The sequence below is a fragment of the Rhinopithecus roxellana genome, chromosome 8 (genome assembly GCF_007565055.1).
Source record: "Rhinopithecus roxellana isolate Shanxi Qingling chromosome 8, ASM756505v1, whole genome shotgun sequence".
Classification (NCBI taxonomy): Eukaryota; Metazoa; Chordata; class Mammalia; order Primates; family Cercopithecidae; genus Rhinopithecus; species Rhinopithecus roxellana.
Genome location: NC_044556.1, coordinates 8,724,587 through 8,742,886, shown reverse-complemented (window position 1 = coordinate 8,742,886; position 18,300 = coordinate 8,724,587). Strand labels below are relative to the sequence as shown.

Here is an 18,300-nt window from a genome sequence, read left to right as displayed (position 1 = left end):
CCGCCTCCTGGGTTCATGCCATTCTCCTGCCTTAGCCTCCCCAGTAGCTGGGACTCCAAGAGCCCGCCACCACACCCAGCTAATTTTTTGTATTTTTTTTTAGTAGAGATGGGGTTTCACTGTGTTAGCCAGGATGGTCTCGATCTCCTGACCTTGTGATCCATCCACCTCAGCCTCTCAAAGTGCTAGGATTACAGGCTTGAGCCACCATGCCCGGCCTTTTTTTATTTTTGAAACGGGGTCTTGCTTTGTTGACCAAGCTAGTCTCAGACTCCTGGCTTCAAGTAATCCTCCCACCTTGGACTCCCCAGTAGCTGAGGCTACAGGTATGCACCATCTTGTTCCATTTTAACCCTTGCTTTTGTTTGTTTATTTGTTTCAGAGTCTCACTCTGTTGTCCAGGCTGGAGTACAGTGGCTCGATCTTGGCTCACTGCAACCTCCACCACCTGGGTTCAAATAGTTCTCCTGCCTCAGCCTCCCAAGTAGCTGGAATTACAGGCGTGCACCACCACACCCAGCTAATTTTTTGTATTTTTAGTAAAGATGGGGTTTCACCATGTTGGCCAGGCTGGTCTCAAACTCCTGACCTCAAGTGATCTGCCCGCCTCAGACTCCCAAAGTGCCGGGATTACAGGTGTGAGCCACCATGCCTGGCCTATTTTAACCATTTTTCAGTGCACAATTCTGTGGCAATAACCACATTCATGTTGTTGGGTAGCCACCACCGCCATCCATCTCCAGAACTTTCTCCTCTTTCCAAACTGAAACTCGGTCCCCATGAAACACTCACTCCCTATCCCGTTCCCCAGCCCCTGGCTCCCTCCGTCCTTCTTTCTGTCTCTATGGATCTGACGACTCTAGGGACCTCCTAGGAGTGGAATCACATAGTGTTTGTCCTTTTGTATCTGCTTATTTCACTGAGCATAATATCCCCAAGGTTCATCCATGCTGCAGCCTGAGTCAGAACTGTTTTCCTTTTCACGGCTGCATCATATTCCCTTGTGTGGATGAACCACGTTGTGTTCATCCATTCACCCATCAATGAACACGGGTTGCTTTCCGGCTTTTGTTTCGTTTTTTGTTTGTTTGTTTGTTCATATCTTTTGTTAATTCATACAGTACTTGTCTTGTGGTTTGTTGAAGCAGTAAGTCAGACAACATTTGCCACAATCATGTCTGTCAAAGTGGCTTGCCATAAACACTCCAGCACCACATTCATCAGAAGGGCAACCTGGACAAAGGTGACTAATTTTGCCATTCTCATCCACCTTATAATATTTCAGGACAGCCAGCTTCACCTTCTTTCTCTTATGCTTATTCTTCTTGCATGTAAGACTTCTTCTTCTGGCTGGGCGCAGTGGCTCACGCCTGTAATCCCAGCTCTTTGGGAGACCGAGGCAGGTGGATCACGAGGTCAGGAGTTCAAGACCAGTCTGGCCAACATAGTGAAACTCCATCTCTACTAAAAATACAAAAATTAGCTGGGCATGGTAGCATGTGCCTGTAATCCCAGCTACTCGGGAGGCTGAGGCAGGAGAATTGTTTGAACCGGGACCTGGAAGGCAGAGGTTGTAGTGAGCCAAGATGGCACCACTGCACTCCAGCCTGAGCTACAGAGCGAGACTCTGTAAAAGAAAAAAAAGGACTTCTTCTTCCTTTCCTCAGCACCACCACGAATTCTCAACACAAAAGGAGACTCCTTTTGAATGTTGTAGTCAGACAAAGTACATCCATCTTCCAGTTGCTTGCCAACAAAGATCAGTCTTTGCTGATTAGGAGGAATTCCTTCCTTACCCCGGATCTTGGCTTTTCCATCTTCTACCGTATCCGAGGGTTCAGCCTCGAGGGTGATGGTCTTTCCTGTAAGGGTTTTCAGGAAAAATCTGCATTTTGGTGGCGGCTCCACTGCAGACAGCGGATCGAAAATGTTTTGGGGTTTTCTTTTGTTTTTTGTTTTTTTTGAGACGGAGTTGCGCTCTCGTCACCCAGGCTGGAGTACAAGTGGCACGATCTTGGCTCACTGCAACCTCCGACTCCCAGGTTCAAGCGATTCTCCTGCCTCAGCCTCCTGAGTAGCTGGGATTACAGGCACCCACCACCACACCTGGATAATTTTTTCTTTTTCTTTTTTTTTTTTTCAGTAGAGATGGGGTTTCGCCATGTTGGCCAGGCTGGTCTCAAACTCCTGACCTCAGGTGATCTGCCTGCCTCGGCCTCCCAAAGTCCTGGGATTACATGCTTGAGCCAGTGTGCCTGGCCTGCTTCTGCCTTTTGGCTATTGTGAATAATGCTGCTATGAACATAGATGTGCAAATATCTGTTTGCAGTTCCTGCTTTCAATTCTTCTGGGCATATGCCCAGGAGTAGTACTGCCTGATCATATGGTAATTCTATGTTTAACTTTTTGAGGCACTGCCAATTTTCACATTTTTAAACCATAGGAAAAAAAAAAAGTTTTGTTTTTTTTTTAAAGACAAAATCTGGGTCGGGCGCAGTGGCTCACGCCTGTAATCCCAGCACTTTGGGAGGCCGAGACAGGCGGATCACGAGGTCAGGAGATCGGGACCATCCTGGCTAACACTGTGAAACCCCGTCTCTACTTAAAAAAAAAAAAAAAAAAAAAAAATACAAAAAAAATTAGCCGGGCGTGGCGGTGGGCGCCAGTAGTCCCAGCTCCTTGGGAGGCTGAGTCAGGAGAATGGCGTGAACCCGGGAGGCAGAACTTGCCGTGAGCCGAGATCGCGCCACTGCACTCCAGCCTGGGCGACAGAGCGAGACTCCGTCTCAAAAAAAAAAAAAAAAAAAAAAAAAACAAGGATGGCAGCATGGGCAACATGGTGAAACCCATCTCTACGAAAAAATTACAAAATTTAGCCAGGCATCATATTGTGCATCTGTGGTCCCAGCTACTCAGGAGGCTGAGGCTGGAGGATGACTTGAGCCTGGGAGGTTGAGGCTGCAGTGAGCTATGATTGTGCCACTGGACTCCAGCCTAGGTGACAGACCAAGACCCTGTCTCAAAATAATAATAGTAACAATAGGCTGGGCGTGGTGGTTCATGCCTGTAATCCCAGCACGTTGGGAGGCCGAAGAGGGCGGATCACTTGAAGTCAGGAGTTTAAGATCAGCCTGCCAACAGGGTGAAACCCTGTCTGTACTAAAAATACAAAAATTAGGCCAGGTGCAGTGGCTCATGCCTAGTTCCAGCACTTTGGGAGGCTGAGACAGGTGGATCACTTGAGGTCAGGAGCTCAAGACCAGCCTGGCTGACATGGCGAAACCCCTTCTCTACTAAGAATGCAAAAATTAGCCAGACCTGCTTGCTTGAACCCAGCAGGCGGAGGTTGCAGTGAGCTGACATCGTGCTACCGCACTTCAGCCCTGAGCAAAAGAGCGAGACTCTGTCTCAAAAAAAAAAAAAAAAAAAAAAAATTAAAAATACAAAAATTAGCCAGGTGTAGCAGCAAGTGCCTGTAATCCCAGCTACTCGGGATGCTGAGGGAGGAGCATTGCTTAAACCAAGAGGTGGAGGTTGCAGTGAGCCAAAATCATGCTACTGCACTCCAGGCTGGGCAACAGAGAGAGACTCCGTCTCAAAATAATAATAATAACAATAACAATAATAATAAATGAAATATGAACCAAACTAACTTATGCTGTTGGAAATGAGGATGGAAGTGTCTGGGGAATCAGAGATAGTGGTGATAAAAGAGTACCAGGAAGGCCCCTGGTGAGGGGGGAGTTTTGTAAAAATGTTGAGCTGTAACTCTCATTTGCACAATTTTCTCTATGTATTTATATATCAGTCAACATGATGCATGTGTATTAAATCCCTGTGTAAATACAAGGGTGCACACAGGTTCAAAGTGCGGGCAATATTTATTGAGCAACTACTATGTTCCACATACTGTGTTAAACACCATGCATACAGTAGGAAGCAGAGGGATGCTGCCCTTCCCTGGGATGAGTTGGCCCTTGACAGTCAGGGGAAGGCAGACACCAACAGAACAGCAATAAAAAGGCCGGGCGCTAGGCCGGGCACGGTGGCTCACACCTGTAATCCCAGCCCTTTGGGAGGCTGAGGCAGGCGGATCACCTAAGGTGGGGAGTTCAAGACCAGCCTAACCAACATGGAGAAACCCCTTTTCTACTAAAAATACAAAATTAGCCAGGAGTGGTGGCACACCAGGTGGGTAGCTGTAATCCCAGTTACTCGGGATGCTGAGGCAGGAGAATTGCTTGAATCCGGGAGGCGGAGATTGTGGTGAGCCAAGGTCACGCCATTGCTTTCCAGCCTGGGCAACAAAAACAAAACTCCATCTCAAAAAAAAAAAAAAAAAAAAAAGTCCAGGCACTGTGGCTCACACCTGTAATCCCAGTGCTTTAGAAGACCGAGGTGGGTGGATTGCTTGAGCCCAGGAGTTCAAGACCAGCCTGGCCAACACAGTGAGACCCCCTTCTGTACAAAACATAAGAAAACATCAGGCAGGCATGGTGGTGCCTTTCTGTAGTACCAGCTACTCAGGAGGCTGAGGCAGAAGGACCACTTGAGTCCAGGAGTTGGAGGCTGCAGTGAGCTATGATTGCACCACTGCATTCCAGCCTGGACAACAGAGCAAGACCCCATCTCTAAAAAAAACCAAAAAACAAAAAAACAAGGCCAAACACCAATAGAATGCTCGATCAGCCATCAGCCTCAAGGACCACTCCATCTCCCAAGGAGAGGAACCCATTTCCATGAGAACCTCGGACCTAACAATCAGCCCCACATAGGGGAATCCAGAAAGTATTTTGGGGGGAGGAAAAGATGTCTGAGGGGAGGGTGGAGGATGCACAAGGGTTAAACAGGAGAGGCAATTAGGGAGGGCCTTCTGGGTGGAGGGAGAGGACTGTGTGTTCCAAGGCCCCGAGGCAGAATGGAGTGTGTGCATTTAGAGGAACTGAAAGCAAATTTGTGGGATGGGGAATCTGGAGGGGAAAAGCGAATTCCACAGGCTGCCTGTCTCTTCTGGTCCTAGCAAGAACTTTCAAGTCCATTTTTGTCCTGATATTTCCCCAAGCTCAAGTCCCAGCTCTTCCTTGAAGACATGACTTCTATCTCTTCTTGAGCTACTCTTTGACACACCCTGGACAAAGGGTAGCTTGGAAAGAGAGAGAAACCATGTTATTGCCAGGTGCAGTGGCTCATGCCTGTCATCCTTGTGCTTTAGGAGGTTGAGACAGGAGGATCGCTTGAGGCCAGGAGCTCGAGACCAGCCTGGACAACATAACAAGACCCCATCTCTACAAAGATAAAAGGAAAAAAAGCCAGACTCAGTGGTTCACGCCCATAATCCCAGCAGTTTGGGAGGCCAAGATGGGCAGATCACCTGAGGTCAGAAGTTCAAGACCGGCCTGGCCAACATGGCGAAACCCCGTCTCTACTAAAAATACAAAAATTAGATGGGCGTGGTGGCACATGCCTGTAATCCCAGCTACTCGGGAGACTGAGACAGGAAAATTGCTTGAACCCGGGAGGTGGAGGTTTCAGCGAGCTGAGATTGTACCACTGCACTCCAGCCTGGGTGACAGGGTGAGCCTCGGTCTAAATAAATAAATAAATAAACATTGGGGGAAAAAAATTAGCTGGGTGTGGTGGTCCATGCTGGTAGTCCCAGCTACTGAAGAGGCTGGGGTGTGAGGATCACTTGAGCCCAGAAAGGCTGAGACTGCAGTAAGCTATGATGGCATCACTGCACTCCAGCCTGGGCAACAAAGCAAGATCCCATCTCAAAAAAAAAAAAGAAAAAGAAAAATCATTTTTTGAGAGCTCTGATTTTCAACTCCTTTGGTCTCAGAACTCTTCGGGTAAAACCTTTTGGGCAGCTGTGATTACAGATTGAGGAGAAAGCAGAAAGCAGGGTAGGCGTGGAACCCCTAGGGTTCCCTAGGAACCCAGTTTGAAAATTCTTGGTTCTGTAGCAGGAAAAGGCAATCTGTCCCTTAATTCTCTTCTAAAACATAAAATCCTTTAACCTCCTCTGATTTCTACCAGTAAAACTGAGCTCTACTGACCTCAATTTTGTACCTAATGCCATCTAATAAAATCCCAGGAACAGTGATTTTTGAAAAATCCGTTTTGTTGATGTGTAATGTACATACAGTAGAATGTGCCTATCTTATGTGTTTGGTTCGATGCATTGTTTTTCTTTTTCAACCTTAAAAAATTTTTTTTGAGACAGCGTCTCACTCTGTTGCCCAGGCTGGCGTGAAGTGACACAATCTCCGTTCACTGCAACCTTCACCTCCCGGGTTCAAGCGATTCTCTTGCCTCATCCCCCTGAGTCTCTGGGACCACAGGCATGTGCCACTACACCCAGCTAATTTTTGTATTTTTAGTAGAGACAGGATTTCGTCATGTTGACCAGGCTGGTCTCGAACTCTCCATCTCAAGTAATCTACCCACTTCGGCCTCCCAAAGTGCTGGAACCACAGGCACACACCACCACGCCCAACTAAGTTTTGTATTTTTCATAGAGATGGGGTTTCATCATGTTGCCCAGGTTGGTCTCAAGTTCCTGGCCTCAAGTGATCCGCCTGCCTCAGCCTCCCAAAGTGCTGGAATTACAGGCATGAGCCACCATGCCCAGCCCTCTTTATCAACTTTTATTTTTTATTATTATTATTTTTATTTTTCAAGACAGAGTCTCTCTCTGTTGCCCAGGCTGGAGTGCAGAGGTGTGATCTTGGCTCACTGCAACCTCCATCTCCCGAGTTCAAGCGATTCTCATGCCTCAGCCTCCCAAGTAGCTGGGATTACAGGTGCCGGCCACCACACCCAGCTAATCTTTGCAATTTTAGTAGAGACAGGGTTTCACCGTGTTGCCCAGGCTGATCTCAAACTCCTGGCCTCAAAGCAATCTGTCCGCCTTGGCCTCCCAAAGTGCTAGGATTACAGGTGAGAGCCGCTGCGCCCGGGACCCTCTTAAGCAACTTTTATTTTAGATTCAGGGATACCTGTGCCAGTTTCCTACCTGAGTATATTGCATGATGCTGAGGTTTGTGGTATGAGCGATTCTGTCACCCAGATGGTGAGCTCAGTATTTAACAGTTAGTTTTTCAACCCTCATGCCCCCTTTTCTCACCCCTCCCTGGTAATCCCCAGTGTCCATTATTGCTGCCTTTATGTCCATGAGTACCTGAAGTTTAGATCCCACTTATAAGTGAGAACAGGAAGTCTTTGGTCTGCTGTCACTGAGTTTGATGCATTTTGACAAATGTGTGTCTACCTGCCTGCTGCACGTTTTGTTTTTCCCAAGAATTGTTTTCTAAAAATCAGGTTTGATTAAGGTGGCATTTATAGGCACTAAAATTCTGCACACAGTCTTGTAACCATCACCACCAAATACGTATTTATTTATTTCTTGTTATTTTTTAGAGATGCTGTCTCACTCTGTCTCCATCTCCCACGCTGGAGTGCAGCGGTACCATCGGAGCTTGCTGCATCCTCCAACTCCTGGGCTCAAGCGATCCTCCTGCCTCAGCCTCCTGAGTAGCTGGGACTACAGGCACCCACCGCCACCCCCAGTTAATTCAAAAAATTGATTCCTGTTTGTAGAGACAGAGTCTCATAGGTTGCCAGGATCCTTGCTTTTTGACCTCCCAAAGTGCAGAGATTACAGGCATACACCACTAATGCCGGGCCAAATATTTGTAATTTAAATTATAGTTAGGCTGGGCGTGGTGGCTCACTCCTGTAACCTAGCACTTTGGGATGCCAAGGGGGGAAGTTCACCTGAGGTCAGGAGTTCCAGACCAGCCTGGCCAACATGGTGAAACCCCGTCTTAATTAAATATATAAAAATGGCCGGGCGCAGTGGCTCAAGCCTGTAATCCCAGCACTTTGGGAGGCCGAGACGGGTGGATCACGAGGTCAGGAGATCAAGACCATCCTGGCTAACACGGTGAAACCCTGTCTCTACTAAAACATACAAAAAACTAGCCGGGCAAGGTGGCAGGCGCCTGTAGTCCCAGCTGCTCGGGAGTCTGAGGCAGGTGAATGGCGTGAACCCGGGAGGCGGAGCTTGCAGTGAGCTGAGATCTGGCCACTGCACTCCAGCCTGGGTGACAGAACGAGACTCCGTCTCAAAAGAAATTAAAAAAAAAAAAAAAAAAAAAAAAAAAAAAAATATATATATATATATATATATATATATATATATATAAATTAGCCGGACATTGTGGCGGATGCCTGTAATCCCAGCTAATCAGGAGCCGAGACAGTACAATCGCTTGAACCCAGGAGGCAGAGGTTGCAGTGAGCCAAGATCGCACGATTGCACTCCAGCCTGGGCAACAAGAGTGAAACTCCATCTCAAAAAATAATAATAAAATAAATCATAGTTGGAAAAAAGGGGTTTCCTAAAGACCCAAAGGAAATGACCTCTTTGTTCCCTGAAGCCACAGAGAGGATTTTTCTGCCCTGCCCCACAACTAGTTTTCCTTGTGAAAATCCATAACTGCTACCAGCTTGTTCTCCTCTCTGTCACTATACATCTGTCCTTGAAGCCTTATTTGAACAAAGAGTTCTTGTATCACTCCGATGCCTAGAAACTGTTGCCGTTCTGTGAAAAGACCACCAGAGGAAATCCATGCTTCTCATTGGTTGCCTTACAAACATGGTAACTTGTTGCCCTGGTGACAATTTGCAATGACAGGTGGCTCTGCCAAATCAGAAAACAACCACACTTGCTTCCCCTCCTGGGTGAAGGATGGGAAATAAAAGTAAAAGCCTTGGCAGCTGTCAGGCTTCTTTACCAAAGAGCTAGAGAGCACTCCCTGGCCCCATGTATGCAAACACTTTCCATCTACAAATGATCCAGCTTTGGAGTGGGAGTGTAGGCGGCTGCCAGGACCACCACTTGGCAGAGGACAGGCTGGGGGCTCTGGCCTGACCTGCTGGGGCCAGGCTGTGACTTGAAGCAAGAGATAGCAAGAACCTTGAGGCAGTAAACATCAAAAGAGATTTCCAGGGCTAAACACCCTAAGTTTTTTCTTCCTCTGGCTCACCGCAACCTCCACCTCCCGCGTTCAAGCGATTCTCATGCCTCAGCCTCCCGAGTAGCTGGGATTACAGGTGTGCGCCACCGTGCCCAGCTAGTTTTTGTATTTTTAGTAGGGACGCGGTTTCACCCTGTTGGCCAAGCTGGTCTCGAACTCCTGAGCTCAAGTGATCTGCCTGCCTCAGCCTCCCAAAATGCTGGGATTACAGACGCCAGGCCAAGTATCTTAGTTTAAAAGGTTACAAAGAATATAGATGTGGAAAAAAGTTTCTTTGCATTACTTTCCTGCAAGACATAAGGGGGAGTGGCTTATGAAACAACTCACACCCCCGCTAATTGAGGAACTCTAGATGAAAAGGAAGGTGCTGACCGGCCATCTGGCCACGGTTTCCTGGAATAAAATTGAGCCACCCACCTCCACAAACCCCCAGCCTCCGGCATGTACCCCAGGAGTACTCATGCTCCACCTCCCCCTGTGATCGCAAAGCCCTACGCAACATTAAAGGGAAAACCCACGCTAGGGAAGGCGGAGCCACGGTCAAAAGGTCACCAGGGCCTGGCACAGTGGCTCATGCTTATAATTCCAGCTCCTTGGGAGGTCAAGGTGGGAGGATCCACTGAGCTCAAGAGTTCGAGTTCAACCTGGGCAACACAGAAAAATCCCCGTCTTTACAAAAACTTTTAAAAAAATTAGTTGAGTGTGGTGGCATGTCCATGTAATCCCAGCCACTACTTAGGAGGCTGAAAGGGGAGGATCTATTGCTTCAGCCCGGGAGTTTGTGGCTGTAGTGAGCTATGATTGCACCACTGCACTCCAGCCTAAGTGACAGACAGAGACTCTCAAAAAAAAAAAAAAAAAAAAAAAAAAGTCAGGGCATGGTGGCTCATGTCTGTAATCCCAGCAATTTGGGAGGCCAAGGCGGGCAGATCACCTGACGTCAGGAGTTCGAGACCAACTTGGCCAATATGGTGAACCCCCGTCTCTACTAAAAATACAAAACTTAGCTGGGCGTGATGGCGGGCACCTATAATCCCAGCTACTCAAGAGGCTGAGGTGGGAGAATCGCTTGAATCTGGGAGGTGGAGGTTGCAGTGAGCCGAGATTGCGCCACTGCACTCCAGCCTGGGCGACAGAGTGAGACTCTGTCTCAAAAAAAAAAAAAAAAAAAAAGTGGGGCGCATTGGTGGCTCACACCTATAATCCCAGCACTTTAGGAAGCTGAGGCAGGAGGATCGCTTGAGGCCAGAAATTCAAAAACAGCCTGGGCAACATAGCAAGACCCCATCTCTATGAAAAAAACACAGAAGTCACCTAGCTAGTCTAGATTTCAGAGCCAGAATTTGTCTAATGCCATTGTCTTTACTTTTTCTTTGTCTTTTTTTTTTTTTTGAGACAGTGTCTCACTCTGTCACTCAGGCTGCAGGGCAGTGGGACAGTCTCAGCTCACCGCAACCTCTGCCTCGCAGGTTCAAGCGATTCTCCTGCCTCAGCCTCCTGAGTAGCTGGGATTACAGACATCCGCCACCATTCCCAGCTAATTTTTGTACTTTTAGTAGAGGTGAGGTTTCACCTTTTTGGTCAGGCTGGTCTCCAACTCCCGAGCTCAGGTGATCTGCCCACCTCGGCCTCCCAAAGTACTCGGATTAGAGTTGAGAGCCACCGCGCCTGGCCTGCTCTTCATTCTCTTTTCAGAACTTTCCCAGCTGCCAACAGAGACAGAAACTGAGTCATCTCAGAAGGGGATGAAGGAGGTTGACGGTGGGTGGACTACTTGATTAGGAGTTCGAGATTCGCCTAGGCAACATGGCAAAAGCCTGTCTCTGCTACAAATACAAAAATGAGCTGGGCGTGGTGGTGCACGCCTGTAATGCCAGCTGCTTGGGAGGCTGAGGCAGTAGAATCACTTGAACTCAGAAGGCAGAGGCTGCAGTCAGCCGAGATCGTGCCACTGCACTCCAACCTGGGCAACAGGGCGAGACTCTGCCTCAAAAAAAAAAAGAAAAGCCCGGGCGCGGTGACTCATGCCTGTAATCCCAGCACTTTGGGAGGCCGAGATGGGCGGATCATGAGGTCAGGAGATCGAGACCATCCTGACTAACATGGTGAAACCCCGTCTCTACTAAAAATACAAAACATTTGCCAGGCGTCGTGGCGGGCACCTGTAAATTAGCTGGGCGTGGTGGCGCACGCCTGTAATTCCAGCTACTTGGGAGGCTGAGGCAGGAGAATGGCATGAACCCGGGAGGCGGAGCCTGCAGTGAGCCAAGGTCGTGCCACTGCACTCCAACCTAGGCAACAGAGCAAGACTCCGTCTCAAAAGAAAAAAAAAAAAAAGAAGAAGAAGAAGAAGAAGAAAAAAAAAAAGAAGAGAATGCAGGACACCCAAAATGGAGCCTCCATATGCCAGGACTTTGTTATCCAGCCCGGGAGACCTCATCTCTGATCACACCAGAGCGGAACCTTCCCATTCTCAGGGCCATTTCCTTACCCAGAAACCTTTTCACAATGTTCTTGGCAGCAGCTGTTGGTCAACTGTGTTTTAAGGTTTTTGAGCAACTTTACAGAAAAAAAAAAAAAAGGGAAGCTCCCCTCAATGTCTGGGTCTCCCTCTGGGTGGCCTCTTTTTGATACCTTACTCATTTCCACGAGATTTCCTTGCCTTATTGACTTACATCACCTCCTTTTCCTGTCTGGGGCCAGGACCCTCCTCTGCAGGTCTCCAGCACTGCTTCCTTTGTCCCCAATTTCTCTGTCAGGGCCGCTGGCTTTACCATCCCACCACCACTGCTGCTGGCCCAGCCTGCAGCTTTAATTTCCTTGGATCTCATGTTTTTGTTGTGTTTTTTTGGAGGTGAGGTCTTGCTCTGTCACCCAGGCTGGAGTGCAGTGGTGCAATCACACCTCATTGCAGCCTCCACCTCCCAGACTCAAGTGATCCTCCTGCCTCAGCCTCTCGAGCAGCTGAGTGTGCACCACCAGGTGCAGCTACATTTTTTGTAGAGGCAGGGGTCTTGCTATATTGCCCAGGCTGGTCTCAAACTCCCAGCTTTAGATGATCCTTTCACCTCAGCCTCCCAGAGTGCTGATATTACCAGCATGAGCCACTGCACCAGTCCTCTCATGTATTTTTATTAATTAATTAATTAATTTACTTATTTTGAGACGCAGTCTTGCTGTATCACCCAGGCTGGAGTGCAGTGGCATGATCTCGGCCCACTGCAATCTTCACCCCCCGCCGGGTTCAAGTGATTCTCCTGCCTCAGCCTCCCGAGTAGCTGGGATTACAGGCGTGTGCCACCATGCCCAGCTAATTTATTTTTAGTAGTGACGAGGTTTCACCATGTTGGCCAGGCTGGTCTCGAACTCCTGACCTCAGGTGATCCATCCACCCGCCCCTTGGCCTCCCAAAACGCTGGGATTATAGGCATGAGCCACCGCACCTGGCCTCCCTCATGTATTTTTAAGTGGAACAGGTTCAAGACCACAAATATTTTCACTATTTCAATGAGTTTCTATTCTAGAATCTCCTGCACACCACAGGAAGGAGAACTTTTACCCTGTAATGCACACAAATACATGCGATCACCACTGTTCTCACCCAGTAATCAGAATCATTAATGATAATAATTAGTAATAAGTTTATTTTTACTATATCTAATAGATTAGATAATAATTATTATGGCAATCGTTCCTGGGTGTGTAGGGTCCAGCCCCACAAGGTCGGTGGGTTTTTCTCCCGGTATGTGGAGATAAGAGATTGTAGGAATAAAGACACAAGACAAAAAGATAAAAGAAAAGATAGCTGGTCCTGGGGGACCTCTACCACCAAGACACGGAGACTGGTAGTGGCCCCGAATGCCAGGCTGCGTTGATATTTATTGGATGCAAGATAAAGGGGCAGGGTAAGGAGTGTGAGCCATCTCCAATGATAGGTAAGATCACCTGGGTCACATGACCACTGGAAAGGGGGCCCTTCCCTGCCTGGCAGCCGAGGCAGAGAGAAAGAGAGGAGGGAGAGAGAGACGGCTTACGCCATTATTTCTGCATATCAGAGACTTTTAGTACTTTCACTAATTTGCTACTGTTATTTAAAAGGCAGAGCCAGGTGTACAGGATGTTGAACCATTAGATCCTGTGGCACAAATTGCTGAAGTGGGAATTGGAGTGGAGGTTGAATGAATTGGACTGTGAAAACTCCCGTCTGGCCGGACGTCGGGGGCTGGGAGTTGGGGAATGCCCCATTGTTTAGTTGGGGAATGCCCCATTTTTTATCATGCCCTCTTAAAAGGCCATGAAGGATTACCATCAATATCAAATCTTGAATGGCAGTGAGCAGCCCAGTGAATTCCCTTTCGGCATCGTGGACATAAAGTAGAAGGTGGGGCTTTTGGTTGCTGAAAAATTTGTTGTTGTTGTATAGAATAGCGACCTGTACACTGGGGGCAATCTCTTTTTATATGTCCTTTCTGGCCGCATATAAAGCATTGACCAGAGAATTGCCCAGGCATTCGAATAGAGGCCATAGCTTGTGCCATAATCATTGCTGTATGCAGAGTTCCTCCCACCCCTTCACAGTCTTTAATGTAGGAGGTGAGTATATCACCACCCGGTGGAATTTTGCCTTTGACAGGGCAAATAGCCGCCTGACAATCTGGATTTGCTTGTTCATAAGCCGTGAGTTCTACAATAAGTCATTGGCCGTGGTTATCCTGGATAGCCTTTTCTGCCGCGTCTTGGAGACGAGCAATAAAGTCTGGGTAGGGTTTGTGTTGCCCCTGTCTGACAGCAGTGAAAGATGGGCATAGTTTACCATCATCCTGAATCTTGTCCAAGTATCTAAGCAACATTTTCACAGTTGTTTAATAACCTCATCATTTAGTATAGTTTGGTATCGAATTGCAGTCCACTGACCCATTCCCAGTAATTGGTCAGCCATAATGTTAACAGGAGGATTGGAGCCCTGATGAAGACGAATGCGTTCCTGGACAGCATCAGCCCACCAAGTCCTGAATTATAAATATTGAGATTTAGACAAGACTGACTTTGCTAAAATTTCCCAGTCATAGGGCGGGGCACCAAACGTTTATCCTCTGTTATGTAGAACGGACAAAAGGATAGTTGGTGCCATATTGTTTTACTGATTCCTTGAAATCTTTGAGGAATTTAAAAGAAAAACTTTACCAAGTAGCAGGGCGTATCTGAACCTGACCTGGATGTATGGGGTTGGGTTGAACTACCGCCTGAACAGCTGGAATGCCAGGTACTGGAGGTACTGGCTGTGTCCCAGTGGCAGGCAATTGTGGAGCCTGATTATTTCCCTGAGCAGCCTGATTGTCGGGCTGAGGGGCGTGATTATCAGCCTCTTGATCTTGAAGAGTTGCGGGGTCAGCTGCCTGCTGAGCAGGATCAACAACAGGCTGTGAGTGATTTTGTGCTGCTGAGGTGGCAGGTACTGGAGGTTGTAAAATTACAGGAAATTGCCAGGCTTTGGGATCCCCATATTCCCTTGCCTGAGCTATAGCCCTCATAAGTGGAGTATCATTTTCAGGGATGTATGTAACTTGTTGCCTATGAGTGACAATGGTAGTGTCGATAACAGTAGTAACGACCGAACCAGGAGCAGAAAAAAGGTGGGAATTTTGAATAGAGGGAGAGTTGAGAACCTGAAAGCCAGGATGAGACCAGATTACCTGCTGAGCAGGTCTTTTATGGGCCTGAAAGCCAGGCTGCCACGACAACTGTGGACCAGGCTTCAAGGGAGCCTGTGACTCTAGCCGAGTCTGAGTAGTAAGAAAGGAACCAGGCTGTGGAGGGATAGGGTTGAAAGTCTCGTTACCGGGCCGAGAATGGAAAGCCTCCTCTCCGGACTGTTCAGATATCGGAGCCTCTGTATTGGGCTGCATGGAAACATAATTTATAGCCTCATTTTTGGGCTGCCTGATCTCATCCGCTGTCTCCATAGCGGCAGCATTGAGAGGTTGAGGAGAGGCAGGAGGGTCTGGCCACAATGGCTGTTGATATGTTTCAGCTGAGTTTTGCTGGTTGGGGGAAATAAGCTCATTCAGGTCAGTTAAAATATCATCATAAAGCAACAACGGGGTTGCGGTAGCCTCTGGCATAGATGGCGGTGGCGGTGGCATGTCAGACTGGAAGTCTGCCTGTGAAATTATGGTTTCAATTTGTGTAGTATCCTCAGGGGAAAGAGAACTGAGCACTTCCTCAACTTCGTCAGAGGAGAGGAAAGAGGAATCAGTCTCCATTTTGTCCACCTGAGTCTGTAAGGAATCTAAGACAGAGTGAACCGAAGTCCAGATTGACCAAACAGTGGGTGGAACAAAATGTCCCCCTTCATGGGCAATTTTGAATGGTTGGCCAATCTTGTCCCAATCTTTAAGTTCCAAAGTTCCCTCAGTCGGAAACCAAGGGCGAAGAAGATCTACAACCTCAAATAATTCAATTAACTTTTCAGTAGAAACTTTAACCCCTCCTTCCTTAAGAAGAGTTTTTATAAAATTTAAATAAGCCGATTACTTAGTATTCCGGGCAACAAGAGTGAAACTCCATCTCAAAAACAAAAAACAACAACAAAAATTGATGGCTGCTAACAACTTTCTTTTCTTTTCTTTTCTTTTTCGTTTATGAGACAGGGTCTCACTCTATTGCCCAGGCTGGAGTGCAGTGCCGAGATCATAACTCATTGCAGCCTCAACCTCCTGGATTCAAGCAATCCTCCCACCTCAGCCTCCCAAGTAGCTGGGACTACGAGCAATTGCTGCCACAACTGGTTAATTATTTTATTGTATTGTATTGTATTTATTGAGACAAAGTCTTACTCTGTTGCCCAGGCTGGAATGCAATGGCATGATCTCAGCTCACTGCAACCTCTGCCTCCTGGGTTCAAGTGATTCTCCTGCCTCAGCTTCCTGAGTAGCTGGGATTATAGGTGTGTGCCACCACACCTGGTTAATTTTTGTATTTTTAGTAGAGACGGAGTTTCACCATGTTGACCAGGCTGGTCTTGAACTCCTGACCTCAAGTCATCTGCCCATCTCAGCCTCCCAAAGTGCTGGGATTGCAGGTATGAGCCACCGTGACCGGCCTTTATTTTATTTTTAGTGGAGACAGGGTTTTGCTATGTTGCCCAGGCTGGTCTCAAACTCCTGGGCCTAAGTAATCCTCCTGCCTTGGCCTCCCAAAGTGCTGGGAACTACAGGCGTGAGCCACTGGTCCTGGCTCCTGCTAACATCTTTATGTGGGCAGTTACTGGAGACCCGGGACGTTCCCCAAACCCACCTATCAGTTGTAGTGACATGACATTATGGACCACCTGATGGGATGTACCAGGAAGTACCTGGCCCCACCAGCACGATATTATTCTGGCTACAACTGACCCTTATTCCAATAGAGCATGTGGCTCTAACCCATTTATAGGGTAAACATCGGGGCAGGGATGGGGAGAGAGGAAGCAACCTGCCAAATCTAGAATGAGAATCATTCCTCAGTACCAGAAAAGAACCAGAAAGAAAGCACCCTAAGTAGGGATACCACAAGGAAGTAAAGCAGGGGCCTCTCTGAGCTGGGGAAGGGAAGAAGGAAGGAGTACAATAGCTTGCAAGGCACAGCATTGCAGGTGATGGGAACAGCAGGTGCAAAGGTTCTGGGGCAGGGACAGTGTGGTGTGTTTGAGAACAGCAGCCAGGTCATGGTGGGAAATGGACTTGGGGGAAGGATCTCATAGGATAATTTTTTTTTTTTTTTTTTGAGACAGGGTTTCACTCTTGTTGCCCAGGCTGCAGTGCAGTGGCATGATGGCTCACTGCAACTTCCACCTTCCGGTTTCAAGCCATTCTCCTGCCTCAGCCTCCCGTGTAGCTGGGATTACAGTCGCCTGCCACCACGTCTGGCTAATTTTTGTATTTTTAGTAGAGACGGGGTTTCACCATGTTGGATAGACTGGTCTTTTTTTTTTTTTTTTTTTTGAGACGGAGTCTCACTCTGTCTCTCGGGCTGGAGTGCAGCGGCCGGATCTCAGCTCACTGCAAGTTCCGCCTCCCGGATTCACGCCATTCTCCTGCCTCAGCCTCCCGAGTAGCTGGGACTACAGGCTCCCGCCTCCGCGCCCAGCTAGTTTTTTTTATTTTTTATTTTTTATTTTTTTATTTTTATTTTTATTTTTTTTTTGAGACGGAGTCTTGCTCTGCCGCCCAGGCTGGAGTGCAGTGGCCGGCTCTCAGCTCACTGCAAGCTCCGCCTCCCGGGTTCACGCCATTCTCCTGTCTCAGCCTCCCGAGTAGCTGGGACTACAGGCGCCCGCCTCGTCGCCCGGCTAGTTTTTTGTATTTTTTAGTAGAGACGGGGTTTCACCGTATTAGCCAGGATGGTCTCGATCTCCTGACCTCATGATCCGCCCGTCTCGGCCTCCCAAAGTGCTGGGATTACAGGCTTGAGCCACCGCGCCCGGCCTTTTGTATTTTTTAGTAGAGACGGGGTTTCGCCGTGCTAGCCAGGATGGTCTCGATCTCCTGACCTCGTGATCCGCCCTTCTCGGCCTCCCAAAGTGCTTGGATTACAGGCTTGAGCTACCGTGCCTGGCCGGCTAGACTGGTCTTGAACTCCTGACCTCATGATCCGCCCGCCTTGGCGTCCCAAAGTGCTGGGATTACAGGGGTGAGCCACCGCGCCCGGTCCCCAACCGTTTTTTTTGTTTGTTTGTTTGTTTGTTTTGTTTTGTTTTGTTTTGTTTTGTTTTGTTTTGTTTTAACACAACGTCTCCTTTGTCACCCAGGTTGGAGTGCAGAGGCACGATCATAGCTCACTGCAGCCTCAGACTCCTGGTCTCCAGCGATCCTCACAGGAGGGTTTGGAGGATCTGCATAACGCGTGCAGAGGGAACTTGATTTCGTGCTCGTTAGGACCTGATATCGTCAGCTGCTACCGCCCACAGGGGTACATAAATATTTGTAGACTCAACATTTGCCTTTAGTGTGAAGACATTGCATCATTTGGGTGTAAGTAAGGGGCAGAGGCAGAGGCGGCTTAAGCAACAGACTTTTGTCTCCGCTGAGAACCACGAAATAACCCCTGACCTACTTCCCCGTCGTCTCTAATTAGGGTCACCTCATCTCCAGTTGCAGACGCGGAAGATCAAAGAAACCGGGAAATTGCTCAGCTGCGCTCCCTGGCGCTCGCAGCACGTGCTTACACAAGCCAGTCCCGGAGCGAAGCTGCGGCTTCCCAGGAAGTTGAGTTTAAATGT

At 48.1% G+C, this 18,300-nt stretch overlaps 1 pseudogene; it reads right to left on the bottom strand.

Moving 5' to 3' along the window:
* Positions 1 to 1,108: 1,108 nt before the first annotated feature.
* LOC115899206 lies at positions 1,109 to 17,919 on the bottom strand (annotated as a pseudogene).
* Between the last annotated feature and the right edge of the window lie 381 nt (positions 17,920 to 18,300).